General features: G+C 47.5%; 1 protein-coding gene across 1 annotated transcript in view; it reads right to left on the bottom strand.

Annotated features, from left to right (window-relative positions):
• The window catches only part of CCDC117 (coiled-coil domain containing 117), a 753979-nt gene that overhangs the window by 387546 nt on the left and 347846 nt on the right, over positions 1-18587 (bottom strand). The gene's annotated exons all lie outside the window — the stretch shown is intronic.

Consider the following 18587-nt stretch of genomic DNA (forward strand, 5'->3'; position numbering starts at 1 on the left):
CCGCCTTGGATTTGGAGAAGATATCTAGGTGGTAATGCTTGGTATGATCACAAATCCATGTTGCAGCCTCCAGGATGTCCCTGGTGGGGACCCCTCTGAGGAAAGCTGCAGAGGTGGAGTTTGCTCTGGTAGAATGCATTCCAAGCCCCTTGTGGGGAGGTTTCCTGTGTTGCTTGTAGCAGAAATGGATGCAGTGTGCTATCCATTTGGAGATTATTTGTTTGAATACGGCCTTGGCCTCTGCCCCTGCTGCGAAGCTGATTAGCAATTGATCAGTTTTTCTAAAGGATTTTAGTCTTATCCAGATAGAATTGAGCTGTCTGTGCACATCTAGATAGTGCAGAATCCTTTCCCCTTTGTTTTGTGGGTTAGGGAAAAAGGTGGGCAAATGAATGGATTGGTTGAGAGCCACACTGGACACTTTAAGCATGAAGGATGGGTTAGTCCTGAGGGAGACCCTGTCAGCATGGAAAATGATGAAGAGCTCTACAACCATGAGTGCTTGTAGCTCTGATACTCTTCTAGCTGGAGTGATGGACAGAAGCAAGGCTGTCTTCCAAGAGAGGAATTTTAACTCTGCTGAAGCTGCAGGTTCAAAGGGGGGTAGGGTGAGCTTCTCCAACACAAAGTTAAGGTACCAAGCTGGGGTAGAAGGTCTTCTGGGTAGCCTTAAGTTGTTAGCCCCTCTTAGGAACTGGTTGATGAGAGGGTGTGAGAAGAGAGGTGGCTCTGTGCTGTAATGAGCAGAGATGGCAGAGGCATGAATTTTAATAGAAGAGAAGGATAGACCCCTGTGTAGCAGGTCTGCTATGTAAACCAGGATGAGAGGTAGGGAGGGATGTGCCGTTCCAGCTCCCTTAGCCTGGAACTAGGTGCAAAACCTTTTTCCAATTGTCAGTATAGGATGTTCTAGTGCTGGGGCATCTGGCCTCACATATAACATCTAGGACTTGTTTGCTTAGGCTGGCAGCTTGAGGAGAGGTCAGGGAATAAGCCAGGTTGCCAGGTTGAGTGTCTGCAATTGGGGATGCATGAATTTTCCATTCCTCTGGGTCAGAAGTATTGGGATCTGAGGTAGGTGCCAAGGTGGCAGGGGTGACAGGCTGCGCAACAGTGGCTTCAGTGCTGGCATGGCCAGTTTGGGGCAATCAGGACTGCCCTCGATTTTTCCTCCCTTATTTTGAGCAGTACCCTTGAAATGAGTGGTAGAGGGGGAAATGCATAGACCGAGAGGTTTACCCACTGTAAGGATAGAGCACCCACTTTCCAGGTCATGCTGTGAGATTCCCTGGTGCAGAATTTGCTGAGCTGATGACTGGAGTGGGAGACAAAGAGGTCCACCTTCGAGGTGTCCCATTTCTGGGTTACAAGGTTGAAGGTTCTGTGGTCTAGCTGCCACTCATGTGGGCCTAGCAGATTTCTGCTTACGTTGTCTGCCAGAAAGTTTAGGGAGCCTGGCAGGAATTGTGCTAGCAGGTGTAGTTGCATGGCTGAGGCCGTGTGCTAAAGGGTTATGGCAAGCCTGCAGAGGGGATAAGAGTGAGTCCCTCCCTGCTTGTTGATATACCACATCACTGTGGTGTTGTCTGTTTTGATCAGTAGAGGCCCTGGGGAGGGTAGGGGTCTGAAAGCTGTCAGGGCATGCTGAACAGCTAAGCATCTCTTTTTGGTTGATGTGCAGATGCATTTGATTTGGGTCTATGTTAAATGTTCGAACATCCAAAATGTCGAACATTACATGGTAGAGACCAAATGTTCGACATTTGGATGTTTGAACATTAAAAAAAAAAAAAAAAAAAAAAACACAGAAAAAAACACTAACAGTGTAGGCAAGGGGGCAAGCCCCCTGCGCCCCCACACCCCCTACTTAAATATACCAACTACGAGACCGCACTTCAATGCAGAAAAGGGAAATTCTCCCTATCTGCACCGTACAGTGCAGTTGAAATTCTATCTTCAAGCACTCAAAATTTTGAACATTTGGTCTCAACCATGCAACGTTCAAAATTTTGAGCGATCGAATATTTGACAGATAGCCTTTGATTTGGGCTCCAATGGCCATGAAGTCTCTTGTTGTGGCTGCATGCTGCTGCCCACCAAAAAAAATCTATCCTTAGACAAGGTATCATAGATATGATAGTTTCCAGGCCCTGAGAGTGTTGACACCAAAGGCTTTTTAGGTATCACTGTAGCTTCCTCATTTGCAGTCTGGCATACGGAATGAGTAGAATGCAGGAGGTCATGAACCCTAGAGCTTGCAGGATTTTCCTTGCGGATAACTGGGTTCTGGTGGCTAGCTGAGAGAAGTAGCCTGTCAGGTAGGCTTGTTTGTCTGGAGTAAGGAATGCCATCTGGGATGCTGTGTCCAGGCTTGCTCCCAGGAATACAATTTTTTGTGTGAAAACTAGTTTTGATTTCTTCTTGTTGATAGTATACCCCAGGGAGGTCAGTAGGTCCTTTACAAAGGACAGGTGCTGTAACAGCTTTTCCTGACTGTCTGCCTGAATCAGGCAATCGACTAAGTAAAGGTAAATTTGAATATTTCTTTGTCTGCAAAAAGCAGTGGCTGGAGCCAGGCATTTTGTGAAAACTCTGGGAGCAGTGGGTAAGCCAAAGGGAAGCGCAGAGAATTGAAAGTGCATAGAACCTACCCTGAAACGTAGGTATTTTCTGTAAGATTCCCCGATTGGGATGTGCAGGTAGGCCTCTTTTAGGTCTAGGGTGGCTAACCAAGCAACCTTGGAAAACACAGGAAGAAGTTGCTGGAGGGTGAGCATTGTGAATTTTGGTATCACCAGAAAAGTGTTTAGAATGGATAGATCGAGGATTGGGCACCAGGTGCCCTCTTTTCTGGGTACCAGGAAGAGTCAGGAATAGAACCCTTGGCCTATCTGGTCTGCTGGAACATGCTGAATTGCCCTCATGGACAGCAGGGAAAGGACTTGCTTTTTGGCCTCTGCCCACTGGTTTGGAGGAAGATCTGGGAACCCTTTTGGGGTTGGCAGAGTGTGGAAATAAAATGTGAATCCCTGAGACACTATGCTGAGGACCCAAAGGTAGTTGGTAATAGTGGCCTAGTTGCTTGCATGGAAAAAGAGTTTTCATCCTAGGGGCACAAGCAGGTGGGCAGAGGTAAGGGGTGAAGGTGTAAAGTCATTGTGAGTTCTTATCATAAGGGGGTGGCTTAGCACTCCCGGTTTTTGAAGAGAAGGAACTCCATTGCTTATATCGCTGCATTCCTTGGGGCTGCTGTCTGGGGGGGGGGGGGGTCTACTTCCCCTGGGTCTGGGCTGAGCTGGCATGGAGGGGACAGGAAAAGACCAGTGCTTGGAGGGGCAATGCCTACTGGACCTTGGAGGCTTGTCCTGTAAAAAGTCTAACTGTCTGCATAGATTTAGCTTTTTCTTCCATCTTTTTTAAGACCTCTTCTGCCTTGGTGCCAAACAAACAAATTATCTTTGTTCAATGGTGCATCCAATAATTTGGATTTGACATGGTCTGGCAAGGTCTGTTCCTTAAGCCAAGCATGCCTTCTAAGGACAGAACCAGTGACTGCTGCCCTGCAAGATGCTTCTAAGGCATCAAAGCCACGTTGCAAGGTGCGCTTAGTAACTTGACTTGCAAAATGCATAAGCTCTTGTAATTTTTTATTTTCTGTACAAGCAGAAAAGGAAGCTATTTTTTTTGTTTGAGGAGTTCCATGGTATGCTGCTGATATTTCAGCATGTAGAACTGACAATTTAATGCTCTGATAGCAAGAGTAGCAGAGGTGTATAGTTTTTTACCCCATCTGTCTAAAGCTCGGGAATCCCCTGTCTGAGGGGATGGGATTCTTAGCTGAGAATGTTTTATTTCCTTCAGGTCCTTGAGAGATGACCTCTGGGTCAGCAGTAGGATTTTTGAAAAGGAATTTGTGAGAGTCAGGGACTCTGTCATATCTGTCAGGTTTCGTGGGAACCGGAGGAAGGGTGTCAGGAGTCAAACTGGATTCCATAAAAACATCATCCACAACATTCAGGACAGGAGGAACGGCCAAAGGTCTGTGCTGTGGTAAATCTAAGAATTCCCCAAGTCTCTTTTTTGACGGAGGATAGTCTAGAAATTCCCACTGGAAATGCTCCTGTAAAGTATGAAGGGCTTTACCAAAAGAAAAATCCTCGGGTGGAGAGGCAGAAGGAATGGATTCCTCTGCATAAGAATCCTCATAAGCAGAGGGGTTTCCCGTCTTCATGTTAAGAAGCATCAGAATCATCGGACTCCTGTTCAGATAAAACTACTGGAGACAAGTCTGTTTTTCTTTTGGAAGCTCTTCCACCATTTTAAGCATTTGGGAATGAGGCAAGGAAGCAGACGCCTGAGCTTGTGTTATCAGTTTTTTGGGCGTAGTTCGTACCCTGGACCTTAGAAACTCGGTAGTTTTAGAAGGAACTGAAGACGCAAAAGAAGTCATTGGTTTGTCTCGAGTATAGGTAGTGCAAAGTACTTCCTCGGAAGCCAGTGTCTGCTCAGCGGCTCTGGACCCATCCAAGTTAGAGACATCCGCAGGATCCTTAGTCGAAGACGACTCTCGTGGCATACCGGACTATGAAAGGGTCTCAGTAGCGGCCTGTGAATCCAGAGAAGGGGGCATCAGGGGCTGTGAAAGCGCCTCACTGAGGGCAAGAGAACTGATGACTAGCTTAACGAAAGGATCGTCGGCAGTTTTGGACCTGTGTGGTCTGTCTCTGTCTTTATCCTTACGTTTTTTCGGAAGATCGGTAGTCGGATGGCTTACTGGAGCCATATCTGAATTTGAGGACTGAGAGGGAAAATATCTAGCTACAATAAGGGCCCGTTCTGGTGTTGAACAAAGCACAAAAGGGACAGTGAGGGACATCGTGGTCTGGGCCTAAACAGGTGACGCAGTAAGAATGGAAGTCTCAGTGTGGTAGTTGCTTTCCACAAGCGAGACAACTGTTAACTTTTTCTGACATCGGTTAGAGCAAGAAAAAAGGATCCCCAATAGGGTACTTCATTTCAGAAGACTTCAACTTCGATTTGGAAATGAAAACTCAAGTAGCGGCCGACCTGCACTCGTGCAAACTGCTTCTGCTTCGGGCTCCTCGGCAAGAAACACTGATGTAATGGTGTCAGCTGCCTGATTTTATACCACTGACAACCTGATGTCAGTCCTGGAGTGACAGCAACCGACACAGAAATACTAAGCCTCAGGTACTCCTGGCAGGATAACCCAAATGTGAAGACTGCAACAGCAAAACACGAAGAACATCCACATCTTCTTCGTCCCCTGCTGATTCCTGGAGAAGAATCATTCAGGGTTTGAGAAGCAGATTCCGACGGCAGGCAGAGTCTTCCCATCCTTCTTGGTCTGGACCAGTGTGTAGTGTACCGTCTTTCCAGAGAGAGTGGAACTATCATACAGGAATTTGTAAATGATGCCTAGTAGGGCTCCGAGAAGGTACAAAGTTGGAGCAAGGCAGGACACCTGATAGTAACGTCTGCTCCAGCAGCTGGTGTCATCCTCAGTAGTGTGAGTGAGAAGCTGCCTGTAGGTATTGGCAATGGAGGTGAGGGTGGCTATTTGAATGGAGAAAACCTTCATATCCTCTGTCAACATGGACCCTGGGGTAGGCTTGGTGACCTCTTTCACTAGGTCTCGCTGAAGCCTAATAATGTGCACCATGTACTTCAGCGTACGTACAGGGAACATTGCTGAAGCATAGGCCCGCTTCCCAAAACAGTCCAAGTTCGTAGACTCTCGGTCCGGCGGATGGACCATGGAGCTGTCCTGTGTGAGCGCCTTCTTGATGGCCACCCACTCCACCATGGCATCGACAGGGGGTCCCTTTGACCAGTGTGGTTTATCAGAAGGGGCGCCGAGGACCTTAACAGGGCATTTGGGATAGGCTCCACCGTGATGGGCTCCTTCCACAATCGAAATGTAACAAAAGCCACCAGGGGATCTGTGGGAGGGGACACCCAGGAAGTAGAGGGTCCTGTGCCAAATGCCTCTAGGAACACAGACTCATCAGGGTTGGGTGTTTTGACAGACCACCCCCCCACACTGCCACAGGATCTCCATGATGTCTCCAAATGAGACATCCTCTAGGGGTATTCGGGAGGGAACCCTCCCCTTCCTACAAGCTGGTGTCCTCCATGAGAGACTCCGGTGGGGAGTCTATGTGCCTCCTTTTACATGTGCATTTTCAAGGAGCCTTCTCGGGGGGGGGGGGGGCTCTGGGGATAGCTTGAAAACATCCAGCTGTTCCCATGTGGGTGGTGGGTGCTCCCTGGGGAGGAGAGGCAACAGGCTGTCCCTGAGGTGGCAGGATCGTGGATTCTGGATCAGAAACAGACACAGCCAGGATGGAGTCGGAGGACGAGATCGGCAAGGGTTTTGATGGGATCGAGAGTACCCTCTCCATCATGTCAAAGGCAGAAGGAGAACGAACCCCCGGAGCTGGGCCTACGATCGGGTCCATAATTCTCTGCATCAACAAGGGAGCCAGGCACCGAAACTTCAATTGGAAGGTTCGGCTCTGAAAAACTTGGAGCCGAAACCACCCCCTCGGATCCAGCGCTGAGGCTACGGCTCTGAGCTTGTTGGATCTGACATGCTCAAGGCAATGGCTGGTGTGAAGGTACCAGGTACTGTCAGCACCAACCCCTCAACGCTGAGAGTCCTCAAACCCGATGACTTCAAAACCAGGGGTTGGATCGGAGAAGGAGTGCTCAGGATGAAGGTGGACTGCATGCCCCCTGTACCAGAGGGAAAAGGGACAGGCAAGACTCCCATCTGTATCTGAATGCGGATGAATCTCCACATCATCCTGTCCACCTCGGCTTCAGAAAGGCTGGGGGTGGATCTGGAGGAAGAGGTCACCAACACTGGCCTAGAGAGACAATGAGGTGACGCAGAGACCACAGAATGGTTCCAAGGCACCTCCGGCTCCGGGGAGAAACAAGAAGACTGGAGTCAGGGAGAACCAGTGGTAGGAGCCTATCTGAATTTAGCTGGTGGCTCAGCTGAATTAGAACGGTCGGGGGACCACTTCCTCGGCCTGTCTCGAAGTTTGCGCTTCTCTCTGTCCCGGTCCTCATAACGGGACGTTGAGTTGCAGAGGCCAGGGCGGAGAGAGAAGTAGAAGTGGAAGGGGTAGCCTAGGCCTCTGTAGCAGGTTGAGGAAGAAGGCCCTTGAGTATAAGTTTATTCCTCCTGTTGATCAATGTGCAGCGATTGAACCCCGTGCAGATCAAACAGGAGGAACTGAGATGAGGGACCCCTAAGCAAACAACGCACACAGTGTGACCATCCACTGGGGAAAGCTTATGGCCACACTCTGGGGACTTACAGAAACCTGGATTGGGTGTCTGACATTTTTAGCAGTAGAGAAAACCCAGTCAAAAATCAAACATGCGCGCACACACACACACACACACACACACACTTAGAGATAGGACAGAGAAAACAAGAGAAAGAAGAGATTTTTTTTTGTTACTATAGACCGATGCCTGAACGTAAAAAGAAAGGGGTAGGTAAAAGAAAAAGATTTTAGATAGAAAGAAGAGGATAGAAATTTAGATTTTAACTCACTTTCCCAAAAAAGAACCTGGAGCAGCAGACCACGATTCTTGCAATGAGCGCGGCAAACAAGATCTGAAGGGGGGAAGGAGACGGGGCAATATGGGTAGGGGAGAAGCTTGGACCTCAGATCCGATGCTGGAGAAATGCGGCAGAGTTGGATCCATCCTGGATCCATGTTCCCATAGGCTGAACAGCAAATTAAGACAACAACTTCAAATACTAGATTAACTGAAGTATTTATAGTACCTCCTTACTGTTGGTCTTCTTTCCCCGTTGACTCAGATTCCTTTTGCGTTTTGGTGGAAGGGGAAAGGGCTGCTACTGACTGTATAAAAAATTATGTTGAAAAACAGGAGTATCCACTTGATCCAGTGCACTGATTATGTTGGTGCAGACAATGTTTTTGATATGGTGGATAAAGGAGGAAGTGTATCTGTTGTTTCTTTTGTTGGTTAACAAATGCAGCAATGTCTTTTGATAATCTAGTCATAACAGGTTGTTGAACAGGTGTATCTAACAACTTCTTCATGTGTGCAATGCCAGAATCTGCATTACCCTTGGATTTCTCAGTTGTAGTATGTGCATTAGAACGTTTGCTCATTGAAGCGTTCTGATTGGTTCGTTGTGGACTGGTGGTGTTATGATTTACTATTCATTTTGGATTATGTCAGGTAAAAACAACCCTCTTTTTAAAATCATACAGGCCCTGTTTGAGTTTCCTTTTCTTGTTTTCTTTCAATTTATGCTCAAATACTATAATTCTATCAACTGTATCACTTAGTAGAACTGTATGCACATTATTTTCCATTGTAGAAATGAGATTGTCATACATACTTGCTACCTCTGCTTTTAATTTGTTTTCAGGAGGCTCAAAAACATGTTCATTAAAGACGTACTGGAAAGAAAGATTTAAATTTAAATGCTGCCACTGTTTTAAAAGTTCTGGATAAATTCAACGGAACTCAGATTCTGGCACTCAGTTTCATGTTTTTAATTTTGCAAACAATTTCTACACATCTCAGAGGAGGCAATAAGAACATAACAGAAAGGCAGGAAAATAAATGGATCCTGCACTTTAGAGAGCCATCCCTACCAAGACTAAATGAAGCATATATATTACCACCAAAACTTAAAGAACTACGAAATAGGATTAAATAATGTGTGTATTTATTGGTGTATATATGTTGAATTATATTTTATTTGTGCATTTTGTACTGTACATTTTAACATTTTTAGTTACTAAGCGTTTAAATGTTTTATTGTACTGATAATTATTTTAATTGTTAAACCAATCATCTCTTTTTCTGTTAATGTATTTAAAGGAACGTTTTAGAGAAGTCCTCATCATGCCTCATGAAGTAGTTTTACTGTGAAAGTTTTACTTGTATAAGTCTACTTGCGGATTAAACAGATTTACACTCGTGGTTCTGGAGCACTTTATTTTTTCATCTATTATTGTTCTAGATGCAACTGGATTTATTCCTGTGGTGGTACTTCTTTTCTCATGACATATATTCATCAGCCGTAATGGAAAATCCAAAGGATGAGTAAAGAGAGACAACTGTATGGCCACTGTGCATTGCAGAGCCCACATATGAAACCTGGCTAGAGGAACTAGCCTTACCAATGCTGTCATATGGCCTAAAAGTTTTAGAAGTGAATGAGTTGGAGGTTTGGGAATCATAAGCACTGACAAAGCCTGAGCTCAAAGACTGAGAACTCTAAGATAGAAACCTGGCAATCTGACGGACTGTGTCTAAATGACACCCTATGAACTCTAGCAGTTGTGCAGGCTAAAGGCTCGATTTTGGGTACATGACTGTGATGCCGAATTCTTCACATAGTTTGGGGCAAGGAGTCCCTGGCCAATATCACTGAAGCCTTTGTGAGGGTGATAAGGAGCCAATCATCTGGTATGAAAAAAACCTGAAACCCCTGCAATGGAAGCCAGACTGTGACCACTGCCATGCACTTGGTAAACACCCGGGGGGGCGCGCTTTGGAGAGATCAGATATCAGGGCCCTGAACTGAAAATGACTGACTCCAGCCAGAAGGAAAAAGAACCTCCTAGAACATTGATCTATCTTTGTGCACTGCTAGACTTCCTTGAGGTCCATCGTGCACATCCAATCGTCCTTTCTCAGAAGGGGCAATACAGAGTGCACTATGACCATCCGGAACTTGGTCTTTCTGATGAACTGGTCCAGCTTACTCTTGACTAGGATAGGTCTGAGGTTCTTTGTCTTCTTTGACATTAAAAAGAATCTTGAATAGACCCCAGATCCTGTCTGGTCCAGTGGGGCCTCTTTGATGACTCGGTTTGCCAGCAGTTTGCTGATCTCTGTCTTTGCTGGAAGTCTTTGACAGGATGGAATAGAGGATACAATTTGGAAGACCTTTGAGAATTTCTATAAAAGGGACTCTCTACATCCAAGCGTATGAGACGATGTCCTCTCAAGCTTTGGGTTGGAGAGCTAGATGACCCCTGACTGCCTCCACCCTTCAGGATCACTTTCACAGCTTGCCAGAAAAGGTGCTATGAAGCCCCGATTCGTGGACCACCTCTGCCCCTGGGGTGGCATCCATTATAATCCCCCACCCAACCAGGGGAGGAACCTTCTGGGGGAGGGTCCTGGGAAGAAAATAAGAAGTTATGTACCTACCATAACGTTCCATGTTAGTTGTCTTCTCTCGCCTTCTTTCGTGCTGGATGCGTTCGGAGCCGATCCTCGGCTCCGACTCAGCACTTGCTAAGCTCGAGAGCTAATTTTACCAGCTCGAGGCAACCCTATATCCCATGATGCAAGGCGTGACTACCCAGATCTCGTTTGGTAGCTATAGAAAAACCCTGCCAGTAACCTTCTTCCCAAAAAGGAAGAAGAGAAACTAAATGTGGAAAGAAACACAGCAAAATAACCACTAGATACTAGTGACACTTCCTACTGGAGCCCATAGAAGAATGGATCGTACACAGAGAAGAGTACAACTTCAAGGTCTGTCCAGGCTAGGGGGACAGAGGGAGGGACGCAAGAAAGAAGGCGAGAGAAGACAACTAACATGGAACGTTATGGTAGGTACATAACTTCTTAATGTTAAGTTGTCAAACTCGCCTTCATTCTTGCTGGATGGGACTGCGTCCCTAGCACCTCTATCCTGGGTGGCTCAATGGAACAGACTCTTGAGAACTGTGGAACCAAACCTAGCCCTGTCTCTGGAGGCCAAGTCCAATTTGTAATGAGAGACAAAGGTATGAGGAGTGGCCCAAGTGGCTGCCGCACAAATGGTGTCAATAGATAACCTATCCTGAAATGCTGTAGAAGTGGATAGGAGTCTGGTAGAATGTGCGTTTGGTTTCGAGGGCAGTTGCTTGCCCCTAAGGAGATAAACATGAGAAATGGTAGAAGACAGCCATCTGGATAAGGTCACCTTGGAGACCGGAAGACCTTTCCTGTTTTCTGCATAAGAAACAGTTGATCAGATTTTCTGAATTGTTTAGTTCTGTCCAAGTAATATCTGAGTTGACGATGGACATCCAAACAGTGAAGTTTCTTTTCCGCTCTGTCAGAATAATTAGGGAAAAAAAACTGGCAATTCAATAGATTGGTTAATATTCGTCTGGGAAGCAACCTTGGGCAAAAAAGATGGATTAGTTCTTAAAGATACTCTATCTTTGTGGAAAACCAAGTATGGGGGACGAACACAGAGAGCATGAAGTTCAGACACCCTCCTGGCTGAAGTAACAGCAACCAGAAAAATTGTCTTCCAGAAAAGAAATTTTAATGAGCAGGTAGCAGCCGGTTCAAAGGGGGGCAGAATCAAGGATGCCAGCATTAAATTCAGGTCCCATTGCGGAGGGGGATCTTTGATTGGTGGTTTCAGCAGAAAGATCCCTCTAAGAAAGGCTTTGCAAAGCTTGTGAGACATTATGTTTTGATCCGCAAAGCCAACATGAAAATTTGAGATCGCTGCCAGGTGAACCTTAACTGTAGAGGAAGAGGAACCCGATTGAAAAATCTCAGCTAGGAAGTCCAAGACTGACTGCACTGGAGCAGTAAAGGGATCTATGTGCCTGGACTTTGCCCAGAAGAAAAAACGCTGCCAATTGCTAGCATAAATCTTCCTGGTAGAGGACTTTAGAGAAGCTACTATGATATCTCGCACGGGATTAGAAATCATAGGGAGCCTGGCTAAGGAAGGAAGTGGAGCAACCAAGCAGTGAGGTTGAGAGAATGAATGGCCTGGTGCAGATGACCCGAATGGTGGGTCAGAAGATCTGGAATTGGATCCAGATGCCAAGGCTGAACCAAGAGATGACGATGTAGGGACGAAAACCAAATTTGTCGAGGCCAGTAAGGGGCAATGAGAACCAACTTGGCTTTCAAGACGGTAGCTTTCTGAATCACTTGAGGTATCAGCGGGAATGGAGGAAAGGCATAAAGAAGTCCCCGGGGCCAATCCTGGGTTAGAGTCTCTGGGGATGGCCTGGTAGTGGAAAGAGGGAGAAGAAGTCTGGGCATTTGCTGTTTTGGGGTGTAGCAAAAGGTCGCAGCAAGGGACGCCCCACTTCTGAAAAATCTCGTCCACTACTGATTGTTTGAGAGACCACTCGTGTGGCATGAGAATAGCTCTGCTCAGTCTGTCCGCTAAGAGGTTGGATTTCCCGGGGATATGCGTTGCTATCAGAAACCGATGAGAGGAGATTGCCCATTGCCAAAGTCTGAGAGCTTCTCAACACAGTGGATAGGACCTGGTCCCGCCCTGTTTGTTGATATACCAGACTACGGACATGTTGTCCGTCTGAACTGCAATAGTCACTAAAGGAAGAAAGTCGCTGAGGGCTTGCAACGTTAAAAGCACTGCTCTCATCTCTAGGACATTTATGTGCAGATGGTATTCTATGGGTTGCCAAGTCCCATGGACCATCCTGCCCTGATAATGCCCCCGATCAGTGAGGCATCCGTGACTGTGGCAACCGGACTGGGGAACAAAAGTCGACCCTGATGGAGTTGCGGAGAAGACATCCACCAGGTTAGGTGACTCTTGCATTGCGTTTAAGATCTCGTGGCGCATGGGAAGCTGCTGGAAGGACCACTGGGTGAACAACATCCACTGCGGAAGACGCATGTGGAAGCGAGCTAAAGGAAGCAGAACGATGGCCGCAGCCATAAGACCTAGCACCTTCAGGACAAACCTGGCCCTGATCTTTTTTGCTGAGTAGTATGACACGAACATACCTTTAAATGTCCAGAATTCTTTGGTTTATGAGTCTTGCTGACATCCCGACAGTGTCTAATTCTGCGCCTATAAAGGTAATAGATTGGCAAGGAGACAATGAAGATTTTTCGAAGTTTATAGAGATCCCCAACTGGTTGCAGGTGTGAAGAGTGTAGTCTCTGGCCTTGAGAAGTTGATGCCTGGTGGTGGCAGAGAGGAGCCAGTCATCTAGATACGGAAACACCTGGAATCCTTGACGTCTCAGGTGAGCCGTGACCACTGCCATACATTTGGTAAACACTCTGGGGGCTGTAGTGAGACCAAAGGGCAGGGCTCTGAATTGAAAATGACTGGTCCCCAGCCGAAAGCGGAGAAACCTTCTTGAGCGCCTGTGAATTTTTATGTGATAGTACGCATTCTGAAGGTCTATTGAGCACATCCAGTTGTCCTTGCCCAAAAAGGGTAGAATGGACTGAAGCGTGACCATCCGGAACCTTGCCTTTTTGACAAACTTGTTTAGTTTGCCGAGGTCTAAAATTGATCTCCAATCTCCCGTCTTTTTGGGAACCAAAAAGAATCTTGAGTAGATTCCGAATCCTACTTGGTCTGCTTGTACTAGTTGGATGGCTCTTTTTGCTAGGAGCTTTGATACCTCCAGCTTTGCCAACTCCCTTAGACCGGGTGAAACGTCCGGGAGGGATTGATGAGGAGCAGGATATCTCACGAAAGGGATATTGTAACCCTCGGATATGATCGACTGTAGCCATTTGTCTTGAGAAAGGGAACGCCAGGCTGTTGGGTACAGCGACAATCTTCCCCTGACTGCCTCCAAGGGTGGACAGTCGGGCAACACCTCAGGGGTGCTGGAAGGGTTTATCAGAGAGAGGCTCTCTGCTACCCTGATTCTGCGGACCCCCTCTGCCCCTAGGATGGCGTCTATTGTTATTACCCCCTCTGCCTCTGGGGGTAAACTGACCACGTGCGTCCGGCGTGACTCCCTGAGATTTACGGAACCACATTTTCCCTCCCTTCTGACCTTTGGGATAGGGTCTTGAAAGGGTGGAGAAATGGACTCCTACGGCAGAAAGAGTCTTGCCGTCTTGCTCACACCTGGTCAATGTGTCCTTCACCTGAGGTCCGAACAGAGCCGAACCATCGAAGGGAGTATTAGTGAAGGACGCCTTAAAGGGGTCTGCGAAATTACAAAGCCGCATCCAGGACTGACGCCTAAGTGCCACTCCTGTGCCTGCGGCTCTACTTCCATCGGCTGCATAAGAAATGAGCCGCATGGAGGAGTTAGTTATAGAATTTAGGATTCCGAGCTGTGAGGCAATCTTCTCTTGAGCCCCAGCAGCTGACGGATCCTGAACTGCCTCACCTAGTTCCTTGAGAATATCTCTCTGAAGCCGGGTAAAGTGACAGAGATAGTTCAGCGAGTGCATAGCGAAGGTCGCTGAAGAAAAAAATCCGCTTACCGTACCTATCCATGGTCCTACAGTCCTTGTTAGGAGGATGGACAGGTACAGAAGGATCGGCAAGTTCCTTCTTGGTGGCAGCTGCCACCACCATGGCATCAACAGGGACACCCTTGGTGAGAAACTGTTTGTCTGCGGGGGCAGTGATGAATTTAGAAGGCCTCCTGGGGACTGGTTTCACAGAACTGGGGCCCCACGCCTTCGAGCCACCACTTCCATGAGGGTCGAAAGGCTGAGACACCCAGGAGGTGGAGGGTCGAGATCCAAAAGCCTCCAGGTATACCGACTCATCCTCGGAGGGGTTAACAGAAGGCCAGTTCCCCCTCTGCTTAAGGAGTTCCAGGATGTCTGAAAAGGAGACATCCTCAGAGGGGGACCGTGGGGAACCCTCCGACTCATCTAAGTCGGTATCTGATGTCGACTGGGAGTCTGTGTGCTTCCTCCTGCACGTCCTCTTCAGGGGTTCTCCAAGGATCAGGAGAAACCTCGGAAGAGGAAGTTCTTCCCAATGGGGAAACCTGGGGCGATGGATCTCTGGGTCCGGGAGCAAGAGAATGGGAAGAGACATCGACAGGCACCGAAGAGGGAGGAGCTAATGGAATTGACCGCTGACTCAGCTCCGGGGCTAGAACACTCCTCATCACCTCAAAGGCTCCCTTCCAGGGAGGCCAGAAGACTCCGCTCAAGAAACAGGAATCCCCGGCCCCGCCGAAAGAGAAGGCTCCGACGCTGATGTCAGTGCCGAGCTCACTAATGCCAAAGCTCCAAGAGGGAGAGCGGGGTCGGACAAGGGTCCGATGCCACTCGCCCCTCGAGCCGACAAGGAGACCCGATGACCGGATCCCTCCAAGGAAGGTCTCATGGAGGAAATCGAGTCGAGACGGAGCCGACAGGAGGTATCGGCTCTGGCGCACCCACGGTCAACGCCGAAGCTCCGGCTCCGAACTCTGAAGGAGAGTCGGAGGAGGAATTTCAGGGGGATGAGGGATAGCGGTCGTCTGCTGAGACGGGCTATGGAGCATCTGGGCCAGTGCCTGTGACTTCAGCAGTCTACTTACCACTCTCTCCAAGTCATGGTCTGATAGCCTGGAAGACCTTGAAGATCGGCTCCGATGGCTCCGCTCCGAAAGTAGAGGAGATCCCGGAGCCGAGCGAATCGACTCCAGGGAAGGGGACCGAGATCTCTTCTTGGAAGGAGCCATCGGAGCCAAAGACCCTTTGGTTCCAGCTGGAGCAGACAGCTTATCGGCACCAGTCCTGGTCAAAGATACATCGGCTCCGGCCGGAGCCGACATCGACATCGGTGCAAGTGTATCGGAGCCAGCCGGCACAGATACCACCACCTCAGAGATAGAAAGATCGGCTCCAGTCGGAGCCACCGCCGAAGGCTTAGGAACCACAGCCTGGGCTTTAGGTGGCTTAGAGGGCTTTCCCGTCCTGGTCTTGGTCGGGGAGCCCTCTGGCTTCAACAAGCCACGTAGGATTAATTTGTTCCTACAGGACTCTCTGGCTGAAAGAGTGACAAATAGCACAGGAGTCCTGCAGGTGTAGAGGCCCCAGGCAGTACACACAAGAAGTGTGACCGTCTATCAGAGACATTTTCTGACAGCACGAGTCACACTTCTTGAAGCCTGAGACCTTTACCTCTTTGGACATTGTATGCAAAAAACACACACACACAATCCAGTCACACAGTTAGCTACAAAAGAAAGGGGGAAAACTGACTAACACACCCACACTTCCTGACAGAAAATAATGGAAGGAAGGCTTAAGGCCTGAAGGGAGGAAAAAACTATCCCTATACAAAGGAGAAAGGGCAAGACAGATAGGGAATAGCTAACACTAACTGTTAAAGAAGAGAAATAAGGAAAATGGAATTTTTGACTGACTGACTTTTAGTACAAAAATTCTAAAACTTTACCTGAGCTGGTAAAAGGAGACCTCTTCGCGAAGCGGCAAACGAGATCTGGGTAGTCATGCCTTGCATCATGGGATATAGGGTTGACTCGAGCTGGTAAAATTAGCTCTCGAGCTTAGCAAGTGCCGAGTCGGAGCTGAGGATCGGCTCCGAACCCATCCAGCAAGAATGAAGGCGAGTTTGACAACTTAACATCTGTGATTTACTAAAGAAGAAGGGCTTAACCCCTTTCTGAAAAGGATCACTGGGGGTGGAACAGCAACCTCTGATAGCAGACAGTGTCTTCCTCATCTTGTTCACTCATCATCATCATGTCCTTAACCATGGGTCCAAACAAGGAGAACCTGTCAAAGGGAGTATTAATAAAGGACACGAAGAAGTCTGTCAAGATGCACAGCCAGATCCAGGTGTGGAGCCTAAATGCAATTCTGGAACCTGCCACTCTGGATGCTCCATCAGCCACATTCAAAATGAGTCTCATAGAAAGTCTGGTGATAAACGTCAGGGTGGACAAGCTTTTTCTGAATACCTGGAGACTGCTATGTCTTGAGGGTGCTTGACACTTCAGAGACTAGAACTCGCTGAAGTTTAGTCACGTGAATAGTAATTCAGAGCCCTCAAAGTAAAGGTGGATGATGCATAGGATTGCTTCCCTAAATAATTCAGTGCATGAGACTCCCTGTTTGGGAGGAGAGACGATGGCATCAACAGTTGGTCCCTTGCCCCAATAAGGCCTATCCTTTGGGGGGGGGGGTGCAAGAAAGTACAGTTTTGTACCTACCATAAATGTAGATGTCCGATAGGCATGCATCTGCAGTCCTTACAAATGGGTTGTCCTGTCGTCAGGCAGCCCTTCGGTCGGCCGGATTCCAAAGTCTGGGTCTGGCCTCGGCTGATGTCGCACTTCACCCGACGTCATAGCTGCAGTTCTTCGGGTATAAAGGCATCAGCCGACGCCATTTTCCTCAGTGTTTCTTGCCCCAGATGCCAGGTGCCCTCTAGGAAGGCTAAATTTGGATAAATGCAAATGGTTCCAAATAGTAGAGAGCAAACAAAAAATAAGTATGTATGTACATATATACAAACAAATACACCATAATAGATTCCCCCAGCTAGCTATAAGATGGGCAAATACCCTAGGAGTACCACAGAGGGGAAGGAGGGTGGGTAATCCTGACTGCAGATGCATGCCTATCGGACATCTACATTTATGGTTGGTACAAAACTGTACTATGTCCTTCAAGGATGCATCTGCAGTCCTTACAAATGGGTAGAATACCATAGCCAAACTGGGGGAGGAGGAGAAATAAGATTATGGTGTAGTTAAGATCCCTTGCAAAACAGCAGTGGCGAAACCTGCTCAGGATCTGGAGTATAAAGGTAAATTATAATGCTTGGCAAATGTATGCACGGAGCTCCAAGTAGCAGCCTCTAAAATGTCTTTGGTAGCCACTCCTCGTAGAAAAGCTGTGGTAGTGGCTGTAGCCCTTGTAGAGTGAGGTCTGATGTTTTCTGGAGTTTTCTTCCCATGGTAGGAGTAACAAAATCTAATGCAATTTCCTATCCACTTAGAGATTGTCTGTTTTGAAATTGCTTTTCCTTCCATTCCTGTTGCATATGCTACTAGTAGCTGGTCAGTTTTTCTATTGCCCTTGGTCCTGTCCAGGTAGTAACGCAATTGTCTATGTACATCCAAGGTATGCAACAGTCTTTCTCCCCTGTTCTGTGGGTTGGGGAGGAATGTAGGTAGGTGGATAGCTTGGTTTAAAGATACCCTGGAGACCACCTTTGGCATAAAGGTAGGATTTGTTCTCATGGACACTCTATCTTGATGGAAGATCAGGAAGGGCTGTACTGCCATTAATGCCTGTAGCTCAGATACCCTTCTTGCTGAAGTGATTGCAAGCAGGAAAGCAGTTTTCCATGATAAGTATTGTAATTCTGCTGTTGCTGCTGGTTCGAAAGGAGGGAGTGTCAACTTTTCTAGCACAAAGTTCAAGTCCCATGCTGGCAATGGTGGCTTCCTAGGTGGTTTTACATTTTTAATTCCTCTCAGAAACTGCCTGAGCAGAGGATGCGAGAAGACTGGAGGATCCAGGTTGTATTCTGCTGAAATAGCTGATGCATGAATCTTAATGGAAGAATAGGACAGGGCGTTGTGGAAGAGCTCTGCCAAGTATTCTAGGATGTTGGCTATGTTTACCAGTGACACATTTTCTCCTTTTGCAGTACTCCAAATGTGATATCTTTTCCATTTCGCTGAATAATTTTTTCTTGTTGAGGGTCTGCGAGCCTCCAAGATAATGTCTTTAACCCTTTGGGATAAATTTGGGTTATTTGGTGTTATGCAATGTTCCAGGCAGTCAGCTGCAGTGTTTTCAGGTTTGGTTGCAGG

Source organism: Protopterus annectens, chromosome 4.part0, assembly GCF_019279795.1.
Source record: "Protopterus annectens isolate FY-2018-M chromosome 4.part0, PAN1.0, whole genome shotgun sequence".
Lineage (NCBI taxonomy): Eukaryota > Metazoa > Chordata > Ceratodontiformes > Protopteridae > Protopterus > Protopterus annectens.